The sequence below is a fragment of the Mustela lutreola genome, chromosome 8 (genome assembly GCF_030435805.1).
Source record: "Mustela lutreola isolate mMusLut2 chromosome 8, mMusLut2.pri, whole genome shotgun sequence".
NCBI lineage: Eukaryota > Metazoa > Chordata > Mammalia > Carnivora > Mustelidae > Mustela > Mustela lutreola.
Genome location: NC_081297.1, coordinates 62,635,106 through 62,641,443, shown reverse-complemented (window position 1 = coordinate 62,641,443; position 6,338 = coordinate 62,635,106).

The window sequence follows — 6,338 nt, the reverse complement described above, 5'->3', positions numbered from 1 at the left end:
ACTCTATACTGCTTAGACAGAACTAACAGAGCCTATTGACAGATCGGAAACTGGGCGTGGTGATGAGGGAAGGGTGGGAATAACCCAAGGTGAACCTGGGAAGGTCATAAGTTGACTAAGACGGCTCCATTTTTCTGATAATGGGTGACGGGGAGTGCCACCTTCCCTCCAGCAGATATGGGAGGGGCAACACAGTGACACAGAGCATCCCAGAGCAGCTCGGGTATCCATCCTTCCAACAAACACCAAAACTTGCTGGTGCCACCCAAATGTCTTGTGGGCATCTTTACCCTCCCTTTCATCTGGCACAAGATGCCTGCAAACTACGACTCCAGCAACTTTATAGACCATTTCTCTGGCCTCCTGCTCTAGCCAGCCTATTAGCCATGTCCTCTTCCCAAGGGATGGGGCCAGTAGTGTCCACTTCAACCCTTTCACCTGCCTGAGTCCTGCTCATGTCTAGGCTCTTCTCAATGTGTCGCTCCACCAGGAACCTTCTGCTCACACTTGACCTCTCTTCCTGGCTGTTTCTTGGACTGCGCTCCTTCTCTCTTGGTTTCCATGACATCACACTCTCATTTCTACTATCCTCCCCAACTGTACTGATTTCTCTTTCTTTTCTGTCCTTAGGAAAATGGTCTCAGGAATTTGTTCTTGATTCTTCTCGTTCTCTTCCTTTTTCTTTTAAGGGAGTAAGTTTCTTTAATTGTAAATGAAACAAACTAATGGAAATAGTCACACAAATCAGGATCTATCTCTGAGATGGAGATATAGCTTTTCCACAACGTCTCCCACTCCATGGGTGCATCACACACACACACACACACACACAGAACAACTGAAAATATATACCTCATATTCTCCAATGGGTGTTCTAAAAATGTCCCAGTTTCCAAGTGTCCTAAAGCAACAGTAATGGCAGCAGCTCTTTCTGCCTACTGGTCCTGTCCTTGTGCTTTAATAAAACTACCTTTTAGCACCAAAAAAAAAAGAAAGAAAGAAAGCAACAGTATTGCCCTAGAAATCTTTCGGAAATATGCTGAGTCATTTTTATGCTGGTCGCTGTGATTGGGGGTGGGGTGCAGCTATTGACACTTAGTGAGCATGACCCAGATTATGCTAGACTTCCTGAACAACTTTTGAATGCCCCACCACTTATAATGGCCCAGCCCAGAACCCAGCTCCATGTCACATACACACACAAAGTGGTTTTACTCAGTTTTCTATTCTCAACAACAGAGTGTTGGAAAATGCAACAGCTGTGTAAATCAAAAGAAGACTATATTTCCTTTTCATGAGAAAGCTTACAGGAATTTTCACCTTTTAGGAAAATTGTGTTGGTCAATGACAAAGTTGCTCACAGTATTTAGATTGCGAGCACAGCAGACCTGCGTCAACCTGCGTTTATAGCTGACTGCACAAATAGAGATTCCATCTGTCGGTGCAAACATCTAATGCTTCATTATGTGTTCTAACACAGTCCTGTCTGAGAAGTTACGGAGTGAAATATAGATGATATGATTACCAGTATTTTCCCTTTTGTGTCTCCTTTATATTGCAGTTAAGGCACTGTGTTGATTTGTTTTAATTATATGTGATTGCAAGATTTACCATCTATTCTTTTCTTTTCCTGACAGTAAAAGCATATTGTTTTAATCTTTGTTATAAAACAGAGACTGATACCTTTAGAATAACTGACCTAAAGAAAGAATTTTCCTTTGCAAAGTAAACTCTTATCAATGTCCATAAAGCCCCTGTTAAAATATCCACAGACGTGTTTGATAGAGCCAAGTAGTTGAATGAGACTTCCTCATAGTCCCTCCTAGGGACCGACATTCTAATGAAGACTGTCCTGGGAGGTTATAGTTCCTAAAATTCCATGCAAAGCCATAAGCTCTGGCTCAAGATCATCTTTAGAATTTTCTCTCCCAAGGGCTAAGGCTAGTGAAGACCTTCCCCCAAGGGAGGGAGTGAAGATGGCAGAACTGAGCTAAGCTAAACTAGGAGCTGAGAGGTTGCAGGCAGAGCTGCTGGGTTCTGCTTTTTTCTCCCCCACAGGCACTAAATGATTGTCTGAGGCCTGGAATTGTAGGAGAAGAGGCACTCAGTGTGGGAGAAAGGGAGAAGGTGGGATGGTCATTCTTCTTCAGAGTTGGATGAATCTCAGAATTCTATTAGAGATATGGCCATGTTAAAGCCAAACAGTTATAAAAAGAAACTTTGGCCAGTTTAGAACTTTGGAAGAGTGACCTTCCACAGTGAACTGATGTCTGTGACACTGTGACCATTCAAGGAAGAAGAATGACCCAAAAGGAATTCCAAGGGTCGATGGAATGATTCTGTCCCTCCAGCTGAAATATTAGGAGTGAGACACATGGATCCAGACCCAGGGAAAGGAGCTGGGTGCAGGCAACTTAAGGTAAGGGCAAAAGGCTAAAACTGGCTCATAGACTGTGGCATGTGGGCGGAAGCCACAGCCAAATTCCAAAAGGTTCATCTGTTGAAGAATGTGCGGTTCTGGTGAGGGTTGGGGGAAGGCCGGGGTGGTAGTACCTCTGAGAAAAGAGAATAAATATTTAAGTATATTTTTACTCGCATGTGCATATGCACATACCTTTGGAAGGATTTACAAGAAACTACAGTAGCTCCAGACAAAGGGAACTCGGTGGTAGGGGATAGAAGAATTTTTATCATATGGTTTTACTTATAGATTTCCATCCTTCTGAATACTTCAATAAGTACCTAGCATCAAATTTGCACTGGACTTACCCAAGGATGAAATATGGGGGTCTAAGGGAAGCCTGGGTGGCTCAGTAGGTTAAGCGTCTGCCTTTGGCTCAGGTCACGATCTCAGGCTCTTGGGATCCAGTCCTTCCTTGATACTGCTTCTCCCTCTGCCTGATGCTTCCACTCTTTGTGTACCTCTTTGTGTACTCTCTTTCTGAGAAGGAAGGAAGGAAGGAAGGAAGGAAGGAAGGAAGGAAGGAAGGAAGGAAGGGAGGGAGGGAGGGAGGAAGGAAGGAAGGAAGGAAGGAAGGAAGGAAGGAAGGAGAAATATAGGAGTCTAAGATTTTGAGAGGTCATCACTAGATCTGGGGGAACTCCACTGTCTTGGCTGGAGAGCCCCTGAAGAATTACATCTAGCCTCATGGACTTTAAATTTTCTCCTTTTTAGCAAGTTCCTCCCATATCTGTTTTTCTTTCCCACTGTGTTTTCTTGGCAATTCTCCCTGTACCCCTTCTTCCTGAGTTATCTCATAGTTTAACTTTCAGATTTTGATGAAGTTCAGTTTATACTGCTAGCCCCAACAATTACATGGAAAGAGTAGAGGCACCTCAAAAAACCTAACTCATCATTTCTCCACACTAGCCTTCTTGCTACATTATGTTATTGCCCAAACCAGAAACACAGAGAATTCCTCAACTCTACCCTTTGTGTCACCCATTCCCAACCCACATACCAATCCATCACCAAGTCCTAATAATTTGAATCCTAACTACCTGTGGAATGCAGATCCACATGCTCATTTCAGGCCACCCACCCACCTCTAAGGACCTGAACTTAAGGTGTGAGATTTTGCTGTCTTTTGCCTATACCTTTGCGATCATTCCCTATCAAGTCTTCCTACTCCATTATGGTCCCTTCCAATCTGGTCTGAGTGATTCCTTTAAAACACCCATCTGACCATGCCAGTCTCCTATTAAATTCCTTCACTGGCTCCTTCTCACCTATAATAGCTGTTTCAGCCCCTAAACACTTGGGGGAAAAAAGTGTTTCCATAAGCAGATCTCTCATAGGCAGACCAGATTTCTTATAGGATATTCAGGTACAAGACAAACTGTGGTTCATGCTCAACTTTTACTCCACCAGCAAAACAACCCTTTTGTCCTCTACTATCCCAGTATATAGTAGGTTGCAATAAACCTATAGATCCAAAACCCCACCTTAGAACTTCTGACCAACAAACTAGAGTCCAGAATCCTTTGATGCCTACAAGGAAGGTCCTTTCTGAGTGGATCTAATGAATTCTTCACCCGTATTTCTTGTCACTAACTTCATGCTCCTTCAGATGATCAAACACTTCATGTAATTTCATTCTTCCATGTCATTACCCATATTATTTCTTCTGTCTGGAGTGTCCTTCTCTGCCTTGTCTGCCCAACAAACTCCTGTTTATCTACTAAAACCCTGTTGTGCATCCCTTCAGTATGTACCATTTCTAGATCTTCTATGTGTTTTTATCATCGCATGTTTTGGGTGCATTGTAACAGCACATTTGCATACAACCCATCACCCAAGCCCTCTGAGCTCTTTAACAGCAAGAGCCGTGTCTTGCTCATCATAGTATCCCTGAACTTATGAACTTGTCCCTGATACATAGTATGAGTGCAGAACTGTATGTTGCACAGAATGGAAGCCCAGATCTTTCCTCTGCTATCTCTCTAGTACTAATGCATTTTCACACATATTATTCAATTTAGTTTTTCATTATATACTGACCTACACATGGTTTTCATTTAGTCCTGTGACCTGACAGGTTTTATTAAGTCTTGCTGTAAATTGTAGGATCTGTGTTTCATGTCTGAACTTACTAAGAAAATCCAAGTCCAAACAAGGTCAACAAGGGTTTCTCTGATGTGAAATGTAACTGAGGAAAGTTATAATGTAAGAAAGAAGTGAGAAAATGCGTGCCCGAGTACTAGAACATTCTCATTGGTTCGTTCACACAGTAGTATTCTAAGCAGCAGTATTCTAGTATCTAGTGCCCCAGAATTCTTCTCTCCCATGGAGGAAAGTAAACCATCTACTTCAAGTCCACTCAAATCCCATTGTTCTAAATCAACAAGCACCAAGCCACCTATTCTGACTAACTCAGTTTCCTAAGTGTCTTGTTAACAGGATGGGGAGCTCTGGTATTTCAGTCACTGAATATATCACTAACTAGTACATGGACATTATGGTTTACACATCCATTGCTTATGTGTTTGGTTCACAAATATTAGTCCACTAGGAGGAAACTCAAATTGGGTACATTAACAAAATCAATTCAACATCCCTACCAAGCTGTCACTGGGTCACAGTGACCCTGCCAAGGCACTTATTTCCTTAGTGCCCTCAGCAGCCAGCTGTCCTCTACTTCTCTGTCACTCTCTTTTCATTCCATTTAACCACTTCTACATAACATATTCACAATTCACAAAACATTTCACATTATGTATCCTATCTTCTTGATGTCCAGAAACAAATTGTCTCATCCTCATTTAACCTACAAGACAAGGGAAGTTCAGAATGGCCAACTGATTTGTCCAAGGAGCCACACATCCAGTGAGCTGTGGATTATTTTCTTTAGCCCACCCCTTAAATACCACAGTAGCTTAAACACAGTTTCTCTGAATTGAAGACTGTTCTTTTTCACATCAGTTCAGACAGGACTGGAGACGAGAGATATAGATCACCAGGTTGTATTTACATTATACTCTTGTTGACATATACTCTCTTTATTCCCCTCAATTCTGCTTGACACTGGAGCTAGGAAGACTTTTGTTAACTGGAAGTTAATAGAATTGATCTCTAGGAAAGTTGACTTTTTCATGATCATAGAACCCCTTAGAAGCTGATGTTCATTGGTCTTTAGAGCAAGCATCTACTGAGCTATCTAGAGAGCAACAAGATATGTTATGGTAGCCAGATCAGCAGCAGCAACATTACAATCAAAATGGCACTCGCTGTGTGCTTATAACTTGTAAATGGGGTAGTAAGATCCAAACCCAAGCAAATCTGAGTCCAAATGCCCATGCTTCTGATCACTATGCCTTCCTGTTGAATTACTTCACAAGTACGAGCTATATGTGTACAACTGAACTTCTTAAATTGAACAGATCTTTAGGTAGGTATCTGAAAGAGAAGAAATTGATATCTAGCTATTCATTACCACTTTTGGTTCTTGGACTCCCTAGCCAAAGTCTGCATTCTGGCTGTAGCAGCTGTTGATCCTGTGTTATCCACACCCCTCTCATCACCAACTATTCCACATAACAATTACTCTTTCACACTATACTTTCCTTTCTTCTCAATACCAAACTCCTCCTTCCCAAACTGCCTGTTCACTGTCCTTTCCAAAAAACACTTCTCAGATTAATACCTCGGTCTCTCCATTTCTCTATGACATCTGCACACTCTGGGAAAGAGTGTGTTGTATTTAACTATCAAATGCTTAAAGATGAATGGTATCTGACCAGCGTCCCCATCTTGCCCATCATTTTCATATGTCCCAACTCCCCCATATGCCATATGGCTCTAAGGTCTTCTTTCCCTCCCACAAAGCACCACACAGGAC